This window comes from Schistocerca cancellata, chromosome 2, assembly GCF_023864275.1.
Source record: "Schistocerca cancellata isolate TAMUIC-IGC-003103 chromosome 2, iqSchCanc2.1, whole genome shotgun sequence".
NCBI lineage: Eukaryota > Metazoa > Arthropoda > Insecta > Orthoptera > Acrididae > Schistocerca > Schistocerca cancellata.
Window position 1 is genome coordinate 806,834,192 of NC_064627.1, and position 19,097 is coordinate 806,853,288.

At 43.2% G+C, this 19,097-nt stretch overlaps 1 protein-coding gene and 1 pseudogene across 1 annotated transcript in view; one reads left to right on the forward strand and one right to left on the reverse strand.

Annotated features, from left to right (window-relative positions):
* The window catches only part of LOC126162667 (rho-related GTP-binding protein RhoE-like), a 280,013-nt gene that overhangs the window by 156,995 nt on the left and 103,921 nt on the right, over positions 1–19,097 (reverse strand). The window lies entirely within an intron of this gene.
* On the forward strand, positions 10,673–10,790 carry LOC126163879 (5S ribosomal RNA; annotated as a pseudogene).

Sequence of the window (19,097 nt, forward strand, 5' to 3'; positions counted from 1 at the left end):
CAAAGAAAACACCTAGCGTTCGCAACCTTTTATTTAATCTGTCCAAAACCTTACAGAGAAAAGAGAATATAGCATTTTCAGTTGTTAAACCATTTCTAAAACCAAACTGAACATTTGACAGCAAATTATGTGAATTTAAATGCTCCAGTAACCTTGTATATACAACCTTCTCGATAACTTTAGCAAACACCGATGGCATAGAAATAGGTGTAAAATTGTCAACATTATCAATGTCTCCCTTTTTATAAAGTGGCTTCACTACCGAGTACTTTAATCGGTCAGGAAACCGACCACTCCTAAAGGAAAAGTTACAGATATGGCTAAGTACTGGGCTAACATACATAGAACAATACTTCAGTATTCTGCTAGATGCCCCGTCATATCCATGAGAGTTCTTGGTCTTTAGTGATTTAATTATTAACTCAATCTCCCTCTTGTCAGTATCATGGAGGAGCATTTCAGGTAACAGTCTCGGAACACTTTTTTCTAAGAGCGCTATATGATTCCCCGTTGGGACTAGGTTTCTATTTAGCTCACCTGCTATATGCAGAAAGTGATTATCAAATACTATACATATATGCGACTTATCAGTAACACGGACATTCCCACTACGCACTGATTCTATATCCTCGACCTGTCTCTGCAGACCAGCCACTTCCTTTACGACTGACCATATGGTTTTAATTTTATCCTGAGACTTAGCTATTCTATCTGCATACCACATACTTTTTGCCTTCCTAATAACATTTTTAAGCACCTTACAATACTGTTTGTAATGGGCTGCTGCATTTAGATTTTGACTGTTTCTAACGTTTTGATATAATTGCCACTTTGTTATACAAGATATTCTTAGCCCTCTAGTCAGCCACCCAGGCTGCTTGTTTGTGCTAGTACCCTGTTTTGAACGTTCTAACGGAAAGCAACTTTCAAAGAGCACAAGAAAAGTCTTGAGAAAAGCATTATATTTATCATCTACTGTATCAGCGCTATAAACATCTTGCCACTCTTGTTCCTTAATAAGGTTTACAAAGGTCTCTACAACAACTGGATCAGCTTTCCTAAACAGCTGATGGCTATATTTAACACGTGTTGGAGCACAAAAATCTTTTAGAGTTAAAATTTGTGCATCATGATCTGAAAGGCCATTCACCTTTTTGCTAACAGAATGTCCTTCTCGTAATGAGGAATGAACAAAAATGTTGTGTATGATTGTTCTACTGTTCCCTTGCACTCTCGTTGGAAAGAATACGGTTTGCATAAGATTATATGAATTAAGGAGGTCTACCAGCATCCTCTTCCTTGCACAATCACTTATACAATTAATATTGAAGTCACCACATATAACTAACTTTTTGTATTTCCTATAAAGTGAACCAAGAACCTCCTCTAGCTTTAGGAAAAATGTTGTGAAATCGGAGTCTGGGGATCTATAAATAACAAAAGTTAGAAGTTTAGCTCCGTTAAATTTAACCACACCTGCACAACACTCAAACACCTTTTCAGTGCAGTACTTTGAAACATCAATTGACTCAAATGGGATACCGTTTTTCACATACATGGCTACTCCCCCACACCGCAAAGAGCTCCTCGAAAAGCTGCCAGCCAACCTGTATCTTGGTGAAGGAAGCCTCTGAATTATCTCCTTATTTAAGAAGTGTTCAGATATACCAATAATTTCAGAGTCAACATCTATAAGCAGTTCACTAACTTTATCTCTAATACCTTGTATTTTTATGAAATATACTAATTCCCTCATTACTCGGATACCTAAGCTTTGTCAAAAGTGGTCCCTTTGTTAGAAAGACTTCCCTTAAGCAGAAATACCTATCAGTTGACTTCAATCTAAAAAAGGTGCAGCTCTAACACCCACTACTGCAGGAATTTTCCCATGAGTGATCCCACCAACCCCACCTATGCTGTCACCTATAAGGTTTGCCAACCTCCCCTTGCCATACTTGTTGAGGTGCAGGCCATGTCTAGTGAAATCCGTCCTGCTGATAGACTCCACCGACACCACTGAAATGTGACCCATGCTTTCTGTCATCAGCGCACCCCCAAGTCTCATGTTATTACGCCTGACGGCTGTATTAAGATGAGGCCGATCGTGACGCTGAAACAGTTCCACGAAATGCACATTCCTGTTGCCAGTCTGAGTGGCTATCTTTTCTAGGTCACCATCTATGTCATACTCCCCATCCCTATCAATAATATTACCAGCCCCACCCACAATCACTACCTGATCCTATTTAGTAAAATCCCTACATAACCCCCCTATGTTAACAATCACCTGAGCCAATTCTGCATTAGGCTTCACAATGCTGGTGACCTGGTGCTCACTCCCCAGCACTTCCTGCAACTGCTGGCCTACATCTCTGCCATGAGAACTACCTAACAGCAGAACCTTCTTCTTCCTCTTCGACTTTGCAACTGTTCTAGCCACCGTAACTACTGAGGTCTGCTGCATACTTCCTACATCTACAGCTACTAGAGATTCCTCTCCACTAGACTCTTACAGTTGGTCATATCTATTGTAAACACTAATAGTAAAACTATCTGAAAATCTTCTTCTCCCAGCAGATCTCTTGCCAACAGCCAGCTCCCATTACCCCAACCCCCTTCTCCCTCCTCATCCTATCTAGCTCCTTCTGTGCGTTTTTCAACTGCACCTGAAGGGCACAGATCTTACGCTCCTGCTCCTCTGTCAACTTACTCTTGCTACATAACCTGCAGTTTCAGGAGAGGATCTCACCAGAATGCCCACTGGCTTCCCCACTGCATTCCCCCCCAGTGAAAATACTTCGAACAAGTCTCACACCGCAATCCACTACTCACGAACCTACGGCAAAGCCCACACTTCTCACTCATGGTAAAATTTTATTTTTTCTAAGTTCCGCTACTACAATAAGAAGATGTTAAAAACCTGGCTACAATAATCACAAACTTACTCTACAAGGGAAGTAACTACTATTATTAACAGTATTAATAAACAACAAATGTGAATATAACAAAAGACTAATACAGAAAGAGAATCAAACGTCTAATGACACAGTAACGAAGCTGAAAACAGTTCCCAAAAGGTTCTCCTGAAATTATTTCACTAGAAAACACAAAAAACTCCGGTTGAAGACGACTAAAGTTCCTAAATAAACCACTATACACAAACAATTAATTAGTACTTAGCTTTCGATGCGCCGCTACAGCTCCAACTGGTCAGCGCGTAATGTAAACACAGGTAAGAGGTTACGTTGCTCGATACGAAACACTCACAAATATCAGGTCACAACACAAGAAAGGCAGAGGTGAATGAAGAAACCACTAATAAGTCACTTATATAGTAAATATTATCACAAAAACCGTTAAAATATGTATCTGAAACCAAAAAAATATATAAAAACTTGGAGAGCGATCTCACACGCAGTCACTCGCTTGTGACGTCACTGTTATCATTTCTGACGTTATTTCACTAAGTGTTGCTTGTCCGTTAGTACTGACATCTCTACGCAAACGCCGTTGCGCTCTGTCGTTAAGTGAACGTCGTCGGCCACTGCATTGTGTGACCCGTTACATGGCGCATTGTGATCGATAAAAATTCTATCGTTGTTTGGCAACATGAAGTCCATGAACGGCTGCAAACAGTTTGGTTGAGTTCATATAAACAAAGTCCACACTATTATGGTGCCACCATCAGCTTCCACAGTGCCTTGTTGACAACTTGGGTCCATGGCTTCGTGGGGACTGCGCCACACTCGAATCCTACCACCAACTCTTTTCAACCGAAACCAGGACTCATCTGTTCAGGTCACGGTTTTCCAATCGTCTAGGGTCCAACCGGTATGGTCAAGAGCTCGGGAGAGGTGCTGTAGGCGATGTGTGCTGTTAGCAAAGGCACTCGCGTCTGTCGCCTGCTGCAGTAACCCATTAATGTCAACTTTCGCCGTACTGTCCTAAAGGATATGTTCATCGTACGTCCTACATTAATTTCCGCTGTTATTTCACGCAATGTTGCTTGTCTCTTAGCACTGACAACTCTATGCAAACGCCGCTGCTCTCGGTTGTTCAGTGTAGGCCGTCCGCCACTGCGTTGTCCGAGTTGAGAGGTAATGAATGAAATTTGGTATTCTCAGCACATTCTTGACGCTGTGGGTCTCGGAATACTGAAGTCCCTAACAATTCCGGAAATGGAATGTCCCATGCGTCCAGGTCCAACTACTCTTCCACGTTCAAAGTCTGTTCATTCCAGTCGTGAGAGATGAATCACCTCAGTACAAACGAGAACTCCGCCAGTGCGCTGCCCTTTCATACCTTGTGCACCTGGTACTACCGCCATCTGTATATCTGTATTCCATGAATTCCGTCACCTCAGTGCTTTTAATGCATCTTCAGTGTATAGAAGTACGTACGGAAACAATGTCGGAGTCAAAAATATAGGCGGCTTTGTAATTTGTAATATTGCCCCTCTCAAGAAGGTAATAGTTATAAATATTTTACCACGCAACCACTAATATTGGGAATATAATCCACAGGAACGCGCTTCCGGAGTCTAGCTCCCATCACCTGTTCAAAAAATGTATGTGAATTCCTGCTAAGGTCATCAGCCCCTAGACTACTTAACTAACTTATGCTAAGAACAATACACACACCCATGCCCGAGTGAGGACTCGAAACTCCGGCGGGAGGGGCCGCGTAATCCGTGACACGGTGCCTCAAACCGCTCGGGCACTCCGCGGCTCCCATCACCTGGCTGTCTGCTTCAAAAGCAGTCATTTTTAAAATATAATTATTCGACATGAAATCTTCGTCTTACTTTCAGACCGCAACACGATATTTCCTGCTACGTTTATCCATGTTACCGCACATCCTGCAAAGCGTTGCTTCCGCGAGGCGGTGAACACCGGTCACATCAGCTACCTCTCCGTGCACAACTAGTTCGTAAACAAAAGTAGGCCTACGGATCTGACAGACTGCACTGAGCCATCAGCCGTTCCACAATATACATTCCAAAGATGTTACAACGAGTGTGGAGAAAGACCATATTAATGGTTATCTGAGCCAAATCGCTCACATTTATCGTACTAACGCCAGCCTTGAAAAAGATCTAAAAAACCACTGAAGAAGGCGTTACCATCCTCGCCGGCTTGTATATTAAGTACATTATCAAATTTAATCCAATGGATTATTTCTTCAAGTTCCTCACCCAGGTTGAGGTTCTTTTCTTTCTTATCCATATGTATAATCTCCAAGGCACAGAAGAGGACCAGCTTGAGTGATCATGGTTTGGTTGGCTTGGCTTGGTTTGGTTTGGCTCGACTGGGTCTATCCGAAAACGTTAAGCTTAACTAATGGATTAATTAATAATCTCTAGGTTCTGTCTCAGCTAGGTCATTGGATCTCTTTCCTACAAGCTAGTGGCCCACGCTAACATTGCTTTGTAGGTGTAAAAAGTTCAAGTTCCACGTTGAACTGTTGATGCCCTTGTGACTGGATCAGCCAGTTCACATATATTTTGGAGACAAGGCCATACCATCCTCAATACAGCCATTTCTAGTTGAGCTGTGTGTCTTTAACAGCAAATCTTCAGAATAATGAGTAATTTATCGATGGAATCTGAAAAACAGTCTCACCGGACAGTGGCGGATTTCACAGGAAGTAACATTATTACAGTCACTGTTTGTAAGTAACCATATCATCTCCGATTCTCCCTGCCATCTCAGCAGATACTTACTACCCTATTTACGTGGCCTCGAAAATATCTTACGATGGTCCCTTTATTGTCTACTGTTAGCATTTCATTGCTAGGGTCCGTAATAAGCCAGAAGTCTAAAGTATAAAAGCTGCAACTTCTCCTGTGTGAGCTAATTCCACCTGACGAACTTTTATGGAAATAAAAGCCAGCCTTAGTGTGAGAACATTAAGCTAACGGTTGCTGCCCCGTGGTGCAACACGCCAGCTGCAGCAACGAGTGGGCGGTGGGCGCCACGCCCACTTTCTGGGTAGCTGACGCAAAACACGCGCCGCGCCGTGTACCGATAGCGCTCCGTCCTTTGTTCTGGAGTAGTTTTATCGCAGTAGTCACGCTGTTCCCAGCAAAGGAACGATGCAGTACCTGGTTAGCTTACTACAGCGAAATCCACTCGTTCCACAGCTATTCAAAAGTTAAACAGTCTCCTTAACATAAGTTATTTTTTGTCAACAGTCGCACGTCTCTCCATTTAGTAGTTTCATAATGTTGAACTGTCACTCTATGAGAACCATGGTTTATCGCAAAAGATACAGTAATCTTTTGTGTGAAAGGTAACTCATTCGAATCACTGTCAAATTAATACAGGTAGCACGGCTGTTAAACTACTCGTCTCAAAAACAATGGGTCGTTATAAGATTACAGGTATTTTTCGCATCTTCAGAAAGAAGTTTCCTCACTCTGACCAACCGAGCTAGGTGGTGGACTGGTCCAGGCACTTGACTCGCATTCCGGAGGAGCTGGGTTCGGATCCCACTCTGGCCACCCACATTTAGATATCCCCCGAGTTCACTAAAAAGATTAAGGTGTAAGCCGGGATGGTTCCTTTGAAATGGACGCAGCCGAATTTCTTTCCAGTGCTAGTCACAGAGGAGTTTGTGCTTCGTTCGCGTCGAGCAATACAGCAATGGCAACGGTTCTCGAAAGGCGCGAAAAATAGTCCAATCAAACGCTACCGGTTTTCACTTAGAAGAGGAACGTACGGATTACTTCAGACTTGCAGAGTTTGAAAGTCAGTGCTCAGACATTAAAAATGGTTCAAATGGCTCTGAGCACTATGGGACTTAACATCTACGGTCATCAGTCCCCTAGAACTTAGAACTACTTAAACCTAACTAACCTAAGGACAGCACACAACACCCAGCCATCACGAGGCAGAGAAAATCCCTGACCCCGCCAGGAATCGAACCCGGGAACCCGGGCGTGGGAAGCGAGGACGCTACCGCACGACCACGAGATGCGGGCGCTCAGACATTAGTTTCTTAAAAGCAGCATGACGAAACAGCAAGACGAAATTCTCAAAAAACTGATAGAGTGACGGGATTATAATCGTAAAATCGTTACTTGATTTATACCTGTATATTAATCCCATACTTATTATCAAATAGACACGCTACTTAAGAAATACTGAATCATAATTCTTAATAAAACATTTTTGTTTTTAATTCCTGTTCAGATTAAATTGTGGGTATTCATAATGAAGATTTATAAGGCAATAAGTGAGCTACAGAATAGTAGGACAGCAAAAGCGACACAGAATAGAAAAAAAACTTTTTAATTTAAAAAAAATGTTCAAATGTGTGTGAAATCTTATGGGTTTCAACTGCTAAGGTCATCAGTCCCTAAGCTTAGACACCACTGAACCTAAATTAGCCTAAGGACAAACACACACACCCATGTCCGAGGAAGGACTCGAACCTCCGCTGGGACCAGCCGCACAGTCCATGACTGCAGCGCCTGAGACCGTTTTAATTTTTAGAGGCTGAACTTTGTTATTAATGTATGTAATTTTTCAAATTTTCATTTTCATATGACCATTAGTAAAAAAAAGATCATTATTTATTAAAAAATTAAAATTCAGTATTTGTTAATTAACATTTCCATTTTTTAATATAGAACTTAAATAACAGTAAAAAACTAGCGAGGATCGAATACTGACTTTACTATTAAAAGTCTATTACGCAACACACACAGCTACCAACGAATACGTTAATTAGCGAGAAAGGTTATGTACTCGTAATTAAGCGCTTGGATATCTTTCAATCTACAACGCAATTTTTTCGGATATTTTTAAAACTAATGTTCGAATCCCATAGGTATTAAGGAAATCTAAAAGGGTCAGTTCCGCAAGGTCTCTAACGAGTACAGTATGCTGATTTTGTCACAGCTTCGTTTCAGAACGTTGCATTAAGAAATAAATTCTACATCTTAGTTAAAAAAAAAAAAAAAAGCAAGAGGCTTTCCACGACTTTTGTGTCCTTCAGTGCACTACGTCAAATAACCTACTTCGATGTCCTCTATAAGCTAAGAAAGCTTTTGAACGTTTGCTTGAACCATCTTTGCATTATACAATACATCGAGTGCTGCAGTGTAAGACGAGGAAGGAGACGGTATGAAATTTTTATAAGGCAATAAGGGCGCTTCAAAATTGTAGGATAGCAAAACTTGGATTCCCTCACAAAAGGAAATGAGGACGTCGGACGTACAGGCCACGGAAATGGTGGCAAAGTGTAAGGCCGCACTCTGCTACGCAAATTCCACTAATGAGCAAATCCTTTATCGATAATAGACTGTCGTGAAAGACGTGGCGTCCAACCCTGATGACTACAGATCCTGTATTGTCAGTCTCAAAGACAGTAACACACGAGATGAAATCGCGCTTATCACAAGTCCAGGTGTAAGGAAGAATACCACACCCGCAGTCATAAGGAACTTGGCCGCTCAGATTGGATTGAGCTAGTTCGAATAAAATTGCCACCGTGCACTAAGTATTTCATATATCGCTTTAGGTACTATACGATGCTGTGAGCAACACTTATACTTCAGTTTGTATTCGGCTCTTTGTGATAGTTTCTAAAGTCTACGCACAACTGGCAGACACGGGTAGATGTGCCTTCTGCGCTATCCCGAACACCTCAGTCTTTACCTGATGGGCACCGGCATCACGCAGGTCTAAAGTAAATTTGTTTTTCTGGAGACGACATCAAATTTTGAATTTGATTTTCAGGACACGAAAAAATTTGGAAATTTGTGGTAAGGTTCAAATGGCTCTGTGCACTATGGGACTTAACTTCTGAGGTCATCAGTCCCCTAGAACTTAGAATACTTAAACCTAACGAACCTAAGGACATCACACACATCCATGCCCCAGGCAGGATTCGGACCTGCGACCGGAGCGGTCGCGCGGTTCCAGACTGTAGCGCCTAGAACCGCTCGGCCACCCCGGCCGGCTGTGGTAAGGTACTATGGGACCAAACTACTGAGGTCATCGGTCCCTAGGCTTACACACTAATTAATCTATCTTAAACTAACTTACGCTAAGGCCAACACACACACGCACGCACACACACACACACACACACACACACACACACACACACACACACACACACACACCTATTCCCGAGGGAGGACTCGAACCTCCGGCGGGGAAAGCCGCGCAAACCGTGACATGGCGACTTGGACCGCACGTCTACCCCGCGCGGCTCAGGAGATGACGTCAAATTTTGAACGTCTTTTGTAATTTATTCTGATGACTCCGCCGTTTTGTCCAGAATATACCAAACCAAATAGACTTTTCTAAGGTGTTGCCTTACGGGGACTAGCAAGATACTATCCTCATGATTGCACATCGGGAGTGAAGCTACGATAATTAGTTATCTCCCGCTAACTTCACCTAATATTAACAGGGACAACTGTTTCAGATTTAAATCGTTATTAATGATACAGAAATAAATTCCGATTAATTGTTTTCACGTGCACCTTCTGACTACAGACAATCTGGAACTGTTCCTCTTTTAAAGCTTCTGATGTATGTAGCACTTTATACTTTCTGTCCAGTTAACAGTGCGCCAAAACATTAAGTCCTTTACATAGAAGTTTAACCCAAGAGCGAACAGGTTTCAGCATCCAGCGTTCACAAGAGATAGTAGTTGTTCACTGGACATGCAAATTCAAGAGTTTATGCACCACCTGTAATCCAACTGTCAGCCAAAATTTCCGATTACTAGTCTTTGCGCCAGTGTTGGTTAAATTCCACACCTTTCGCAATGTCTGATGGAGTGAAGCCATGCGACGCTGTTGATGGTAAAAGTAAGAAACGTCACTCTTTCTGCAGATGTATGAACGTAAGTTATTTTACTATTTTAGAATAAGTTAGTGCAACGAGCTAATAGACGATTATTTTTTCTATCATGTAATTGATCATTTAAACCAACTATGTACAAATTAATTTAAACCGAATTTCTGTCAATTTTAGTTAGGGGGCTAGAAACGTTCAAAGTTTTACATAAAGTTGATGGTGTCAAGGTGTGACAATTTTCCTTGATGCGGTGTTTGAAATCAGTTGGGGATGTGGGTTCAGTGACATGAACACGATTCTTTAGATATACCCATAAAAAGAAATTTACTGGTGTTAAATTCGGGCAACAGGTTGGGCCGTTCGTGAGGAACACGGCGCCCTAGGAAATCTGTTGTCAAGTACTTGCGCAATGCCACGCACAATATTGGCTTGGTGTCCACTATGCTGCATCTACATACTGCCTCTTACGTCTATACCGACGTTTTCGAGGCGATCACCTAAAGTGTCTACTATAAAATCTGAAACGACCCGTCTGCTGGATTACCTTTGAAGCAGTGTGAGCCCATGCGTTCATCTGCAAGGATTCCACACCAGATGTCAATGGACCGCTTTGCTACGGTCGCAGGTTCGAATCCTGCCTCGGGCATGGATGTGTGTGATATTCTTAGGTTACTTAGGTTTAAGTAGTTCTACGTTCTAGGGGACTGATGACCATAGATGTTAAGTCCCATAGTGCTCAGAGCCATTTGAACCATTTTGAATGGACCGCTTCCTCTGACAATCGACATAAAGCGACAACTTAGGACTTTCTGTAGCCCAGTATTGTATATTATGACGGCTCTCTCCACCACAAAGGCAACGGCCTTACCGCAGTGGATCCAACTGTTCCCGTGAGATCACCGAAGTTAAGCGCTGTCGGGCGTGGGCGGCACTTGGATGGGTGACCATCCAGGCCGCCATGCGCTGTTGCCATTTTTCTGGGTGCACTCAGCCTCGTGATGCCAATTAAGAAGCTACTTGACCGAATAGTAGCGGCTCCGGTCACAGAAAACCATCATAACGACCGGGAGAGCGGTGAGCTGACCACACGCCGCTCCTATCCGCATCCTCAACTGAGGATGACACGGAGGTCGGATGGTCCCGATGGGCTACTTATGGCCTGACGACGGAGTGCTTTCCACCACAAACTGTAAAGATGCGTTCGCTAGGGAACACAACACATTGTAAGGGGGCCCAGAGTGAAATTGCTGATGGCCCATGTTCCCATGCTGCCTCTGTGTGGGTGACAAGTGATACGTGTTAAGCTTGTGACCGTGACTATTCACCACACAAATTACGCTGCATCTCCTCAAACTAGTTGTTTTCTGAGTCGGTGTTCAGCACGTAATGGTGCGTTTATGGTACCGCCTCGGTGCTCGCTACTCGCCGCAGTGGTGAAACAAGCCCACGGACTCATACACCGGAGCATTAACCTACGCCGTCGCTGCTCGCTACGAACCTCGGCAAGCGATGGTATCAAGCGACCGTCGTCGCGTGTCGTGAAACTTGTTCCGTGGTTGGCTGCTTCAAGGTCACTCTAGCAGTTAGATTAATTTGAGATCACTGAAAAATCGATACGTAAAGAGCTGTAGTATATTCATTAATACTGGTACTTGAAACGTTGTAAGTACTGTTTCAAGAGTTAGTGTGCGTCAAACTTCAAGTATCTCCCAGCTCGGATTTTCATCCACTTCCTGACGCCCTCTGGTGATCAAACAAACATGTGACCACTGGTGCTGCCATTGTTCGTATACTTTTTGTCTCTGCTGTTAGTCTTACTTGGTATGGATCCCACACAGTTAAGCTGTATTCTAGGATGGGTGGCGTGAGTGTTCTGTAAGCAAACTCCTTTATAGACTAATTGCATTTTCAAAGAATCCTACCAATGAAATCACCATACTCAGACAGTAATGTTGTCATAGCTACAAATGAATATTTTACACAGGCAGTTTCCTCAGCCGTTTTTCGACGCACAACTATCTGGAACCAGAGGCATGCAGATTATCGTAACCGTTTCGTGATGAATATCACTAGGCGTAATGATTTTTTGAAATTAGTTCCTTTCTTTTTCTTTTTTGTTAGAATATCAGCATGAAAATCTACAAGTGGCAAATGTAGTATATGAAGTAGATGTGGATAAAAAGTGACGAAATATTCCCTCGGAGTGATTGTACGTACGAATTACTTTTCAACAATAATTGCGTTAATAATTTCAGATCGAATCTTCATACCATAACTATTCTGATTATATAACATTTAAAATTAAATGGATAATTTGTAATGACACAAGTAACTATTGGAAAAGTGCTGTGCATAATTTTTGAGGTGTTGCTGGAACTGGTGAAAGTATCTGCAGTGTGGACGGTCTACAATCAAAGCGTGCATCCATACCTCTTATTCTTTCTCGTTACCTATAACCTCATTTATGGAACGAACGGGCCAGTATTATTGTAGTCAGGTGAGGCATAGGGAACATAGTTTGTGCTTTGCACACTGCAAGTAATTCACTCAACTAGCTGTGTAAACAGTGACATCGTAAAGGTTTCCGGCGCGAAGTGAGACGCCTGCGTCATCAGTGAGCAACGAGGTTGCAGCATAAACGTACCCTAGGAAGGGAACACGTGACTTCGACCAGGATATCGCATAGTATAAGCCTTGGCTGCACCATTGGCTTCATATCGACATTCGCCGACCATCAGCGTCTACGTTCTCGTTAGATGCGTATGCCGTGTTTATTCCATGTCAACAATATCCATAGCAGACCGAACCTCGTTTCTGGGTGCATTCCGACCTGCTTTGTATACGGCAGCGATGTAGGATGTAACTGAGCATGACTTTAAATAGCGCATCGAGGAAGCTTGTCATTCCATCACACGTCCGCAGCTCGTGGTCTAGTGGCTAGCGTTGCTGCCTCTGGATCACGGGGTCCCGGGTTCGATTCCCGGCCGGGTTGGGGATTTTTCTCTGCCCGGGGACTGGGTGTTTGTGTTGTTCTCATCCTCTCATCATCGTCATTTGTGAGAGTGACTAGACTGAGTTGTGAAAAGAAAATGGACTGTGTAAAAATTGGGACTTCCTACGGGCACTGATGACCGCGCAGTTGAGCGCCCTAAAACCAAACATCATCAAATTTCATGACACAGCGTGTTTTACACCCATCCTTTTATAAGTCCCTAACTACAAGTGACAGAAATTTTATTAAATTTTAAACTGATTTGTACACAATTAGTTTAAGTAATCAGTTATTCGTGATCAAAATTAATATTCTATTTGGAAAATTGTAACTCGTTGCTGTAACTCTCTGGAAAATAACTAAATAAACATCACGAGAAATGCATGCTTGTACAGAAATGCAGGTGGTAGCCAAGGCTACAGGTTGCACTATTCTACTTGACCACTAACTGGACCCGTGCAATGTCCTCAGCACGTTGCAAGTGTCAGTCGTGGTCATAACAGTGTTCTGTGTGGCTGTGAGTCCGTTACGTTGGTTGGAACCATGTGACTCTGAACGTGGCCAAATTGTTGGTGCTCGTATGGTGGATGGTTCTGTAACCTACGTAGTCGAAGTGTTTGGAGTTTCAAGAGGCGCCGTGTTGAAGATAAACCGCATTAGAGGAAAGTGGAAAAGCATCAACCATGAAGTCACAATGCGGGAGAAAATGCGTGTTGAGTGATCGTGACGAACAGTCACAGAAGAAGATTGTGACGAAAAATAAGAGGACAGCAGTCAGCAGAATGGTGCACTCTCGAACCCTGCCACCAACAAAACAACACGAAGGGAGCTCCATAAGCTGCGAATTGTTGGGCGAGAAGGAATTCGAACATCGCACACCATTAGTGCTAAAGCCGGTAACAGGGAAACTTGGTGCCGAAGCAATAAAATCTGGACAGTGGAGAAAGTCATTTGGTCGGATTGAGTCTTGTTTCACACTGTTTCCAACTTCTGGCCGACTTTACATCCCAAAAGCGAAACATTGCAGTGTTTCAGCATTGATTTGGGCAGCCATATCGTAGTATTCCGTGAGTCCCATAGATACTGTGCATGGTCGTATTTCTGACTGTTTTGGATGATCAGGAGTATCCCATGGTACAATGTTTCTTTTCCTCATACGGTTCGCATCGTCCAGGACTGGTTTTGGGAGCACGAGGTTGAACTGTCGCATCTCCCCTCATCAACACAATCACCAGATGTCAATGTTATTATTGCCGGCCGGAGTGGCCGAGCGGTTCTGGGCGCTACAGGTTCGAATCCTGCCTCGGGCATGGATGTGTGTGATGTCTTTAGGTTAGTTAGGTTTAAGTAGTTCTACGTTCTAGGGGACTGATGACCTCAGAAGTTAAGTCCCATAGTGCTCAGAGCCATTTTTTTGTCAATGTTATTGAGCCCTTGTGGTCACCCATGGGGAGCAGAGTGCCTGATCGTTATCTACGTCAGTCATAATAGTTACCTGAACTTAGCCACAACTTTGGTGGAAGAATGGTGTCAGATTCCTTTGAATGCACACAGAAATTGTATTTATGCATTCCGAGACTACTAAAAGATCAAGTGAATGCCAACGGTTTCTTAAAAAAAATGTGCGTGGTAATGTGTTGTGTTTTTAATGTTTCCTTACCTTTCTCTGCCCCCTGCATGTTCACGGCTCCGCAGGAAGAGCAATTTTTCTGTTTATCTATGTTAGCAAATATTCATTTCATTTATTATTTTGTAATTTACAGAGAAAAACCCCTTATCTGAAACACCCTATATTACGCAAACACTGCACCGCACACATCCATTAGTTAACTACACTCAGAAAATACACTTGAGACACGACTCTGACACATCGTGAGTAGAGGAACCATTGTGTGCAAAGGAATTAGGCGGCTGACCACACCGCAGCCAACAATGACACACGACTCGTTACTCTCTTCTATGAAATATCGGTGACTTGCGATATGCTGGGTGAAGCTAGCTGTCAAACGCTAGGGATGTCTTCATTCCGCGCTATATCGTCGAAGCCATCAAGACGATAGGGAGGGAGAAGCGGTAAAATAGAGAAACAAAGAATGGCGGAGAGCAAGCATGAAACATCTCTATCAGAAGGCTGGCGAATTACGCAATTTATTGCTGGTAGACTCGAGTGTGCACGACGTTAAGTGATCGTGTACGTTCTGAAATGAGCGACTTCGAGATAAGAGAACTAAAGAGAGATCGCGCGAACAATTGCCGGAAGTGTGAGCGCTTTTCGAGCCTGGCCAGTGGATACGGCGGTAGCCAGCGCCGGCTTCCGTCCAGACCGGCTGGTTAGAATTCTGAGGGCGCAGCACGCGGCCCGGCTGCGCTTTGAAGTGCGTTGGGAGCTGTATAAGTGGCCGAGGGTTGCACCCTGTTGCTGTTCCCCGGAACTATGTGGAAACAGCACCTCAACAGACAGATCGTTCTCGCATTCCTTACCTCTCGCGTGCTCGCGTTACAGTTCCACAGAGCAACACCTGATTACGTTACGGAGATGTTTAGCAAACTCAAGTGGCAAACTCTGCCAGAGAGGCGCTCTGCATCGCGGTGTAGCTTGCTGTCCAGGTTTCGAGAGGGTGCGTTTCTGTATGAGATATCGAATATATTGCTTCCCCCTACTTATACCTCCCGAGGAGATCACGAATGTAAAATTAGAGAGATTCGAGCGTGCACGGAGGCTTTCCGGCAGTCGTTCTTCCCGCGAACTGGAACAGGAAAGAGAGGTAATGACAATGGCACGTAAAGTGCCTTCCGCCACACACATCTGGATAGCTTGCGGAGTATAAATGTAGATGTAGATGTAGATTAACCTAAACACTGTCATTTTACCCACGTTGGATTAACGATTGTGGGTGTGTAACGTAACCAGCTGCAATACTTTTAAAATGCTTTAATCCAATGCCATCACCGGTTTCGGGCTATTGCATCTGCCTTCACATGGCTACCATTTCTGGTTACAATGACGTTTTCGTCAGCAGCAGTCATCTTCTTCTGCAATGTTCCAGTGGACGGCACTTTGTCATCCTATGATCCTTATGGTAGTGTATAAACCGTAGCAGTGTCGGCAGTTCATATATTCTAAATAAATTAGTGGCACATAAACACTTCATAACATCTGCATACTGTTTAAATTTTCTTTTGTTCCTACATCAGAGAAATTCTGCACAGTCGAGATATACTTCTCCTACGCAGAATCAAAACAACTGAAATCTATAACGGGCAGTCAAATGAAAATGAATCAGATGGAAAAAGTAAGTAAACAGATTATTATTTTAAAAGTAATCACCCACCAAGATGGTGCCAAGGTTTTTATACCACTGTGAAACAAGACGATCAGTGCCTTAATGGAAACATGTTTGCGATTGACTACGGGACCATGATTGTATCCACTTACCCAAACGTGCACTTGTTTGTTCGAAGCAAACCGACAGCCATGAATGTCTTCCTTCAGGAACCCATAAACGTGGAAATCTCGTAGGGAGAGATCAGGACTGTATGATGGATGTGTAAGTGCTTCCCTGCGAAACTTCTACGCTGTAGTGGAAATAACCTTGGCAACATGTGGGTGCGCATTATCCTGCAACAGCATGTTGCTGTCCATCCATCTGCTCCTGACAGACTTTCTGGAACACAACGCCGCAACTAATGCACAGTGGTACGTGGACACTTGTCAAAAATTGAAGTCCACCTCAATTCAAAATGCCCAATAACGCTCACATCATTCTGTTGCAGGACAATACCCGCCCACATTTTGCCAAGGTCGTTTCGAGTACGCTGCAGAAGTTTTTCTGGGAAGCCCTCCATACAGTCCCGATCTCTCCCCATGCGATTTCCATATTTTCAGAGTCCTTAAGAAAGACGTTCGTGGTCGTTGATTTGCTTCGGACCAAGGTGAGCACGTCTGGGTACAATCATGGTTCAGTAGGCGACCGTAAACATTTGTCCATGAGGGCACCGACCGTCTTGTCTCACAGTGGGATAAATGTATTGACAGTTATAGGGAGTATTTACGAAATAGTAAACATTTACTTACTTTTTCCCTCCTGTCTCGTTTTCTTTTGACTGTCCTTTACACTATCAACCATTGCTCAGTTTTGATAATATCTGAAAGCGATTCCATTGGCAGATTCAGTCACCGCAACGTTGGCTGTGGCTTTCTTAAGACATCTATTATTGCCTTTGAATAGGCTGGACGCCATTTTAGCCGACCAGTGCTCATATTCCTCTTTCTTCACTCACAGTTATAAATTGCCGAAAATTAAGAACTCGCCCTCAGGAAGAGCATCCGGGCAGCCCCCACCACTAACCAAATCCACATTAGGATGCCGGTCTCGTGAAGAAGGCCAGGAAAAAGAAGGTCCACAGGGAAAAAATAACAAGAGATCTAGGCACCAATGAAAGCATACTGACGGCCGCAATTTCCTGCACGTGAGTTGAAGAGGAAAGGGACGCTCCGTAGAATGCATTGTGGGGCTTAAATCTAGATGTAGAATTAAAACGACAGTTTCATCTTTACAGATTTCCCTCTGTACACCAAAAGCATAGTTTCACAAACTTGCTTTCGCTTAACGTCACTACTTTCATTTTATAAAAGAAAGTTTTCTTCAACTGTATCTTCCTCTCTTGATATATATATTTTTTTTTTTGATAACTGAGCGAGGTGGCACATTGATAGGACAATGGACTCGTATTCGGAACGACAGCGGTTAACTGCCCATTCCGTCCTCCATAATTTAAAGAGAATATCGCGATGTTTCCATCGAAAGAGTACGGCCTGTTTCCTTCCTCACTCTTCCCCAAACCGAGCTTGTGCTGAGACTCTGCTGACAACATCGTCGACGGGGTGTCACACTCTATTCTTCCTTCCATCGTTCCTTCTTTGTCTCATTGACCATAAAACATATCGCATTACAAATTAGTATGCTGAGACGCCGTAAGTAAAATGGTTAATGGATGAGTACTGACCATGTTTGAACTTCAGAACATTTCGGAATTCAGAACATTTTCTGCCTCAGTAAGAAAGCGTGTAAGCTCATTATTTCCGAAAACCTCTGTTAACGAGATTAGCAAAGGTGTAAGAAGTAGTTAACATTAGCACGAATAACACAAACAAAAACAGCTAACTCCACCCGTTCTGAAGAAACATTTGAACTTGTTTTGAATATCCCCATCACGACCTTTATCGCACCAAAAGCAATCTGCAATCTCTAATCAGGTAGGACATATATGACGACAGATAATTTCCGTCGCTCTCTGACGAGACTCCACTGTGCCTTAATTTATGACGTTCGGGGACAAATCGAATGGCGCGATAGGCATAATTAATAGCATGTCATCAACGGCTGCAATCGAGATTTCCTGATGAGCTTGTCACATCAGAAGGCTGGATGGCTGACAACGCTGGTAGCCATTCGGTGCTCATTGTTTCTGTGACTATACCACCAAGAATGTTGTTTCTGGATTCACGAGGTGGCCCATACAAAGTATGTGCTTAATAAACTTTCCTTGCATTTTGCTTTAGGAGGCAATAACTATTCACATTCTGCAGTACTTATTTACACGAATAGTGGCGTACACCATTATTTGCAGCCCAAATACAGTTAATGGTTGAATATATCGTCATCTGCAGGCTAAATATTAGTGTTGGTCAAGAAAGTGCATCGATTATGGTGTTCTGGACGGAGTGAAAGGACATCCACAGTTTGGTTAACTTAATAGTGATGTCACTTCGAAAACAGTTAAACTGAAAGATAATAGGTGAAAACGAATAATTTAATTAAAACTTGAGTTTTTTCAGGCAGATAAAACGCGTATTTCAAACTGAATGTGCATGTCTGCTGGTAATGTTCTGCTTTGTCTCATTATGTTGTTCAGCGGCCCACTGTGTTGTCTGACGTCATAACCACGCTATATCAACACTACACTGTTAGCTCGTCGGCCTTCGTTATCTCTAGAGACTTTGTGTCGTGACAACATACTTCAGTCATATCATAGTATTCAACTCTCACCGTCTGCCTCTCTCCTCCCCCCCCCCCCTCTCTCTCTCTCTCTGTCTCTCTCTCTCTCTCTCTCTCTCTCTCTCTGTCTCCCTCATACACACACACACACACACACACACACACACACACACACACATGCATACACGAGCGTGCGCCCGCTCCGTGTATCAGTCATGATCTATAACACCTAGAGCATCTGCTCTCGGGCACGTCAAAGTTCAATACGTGAAATATAAATAATGATAA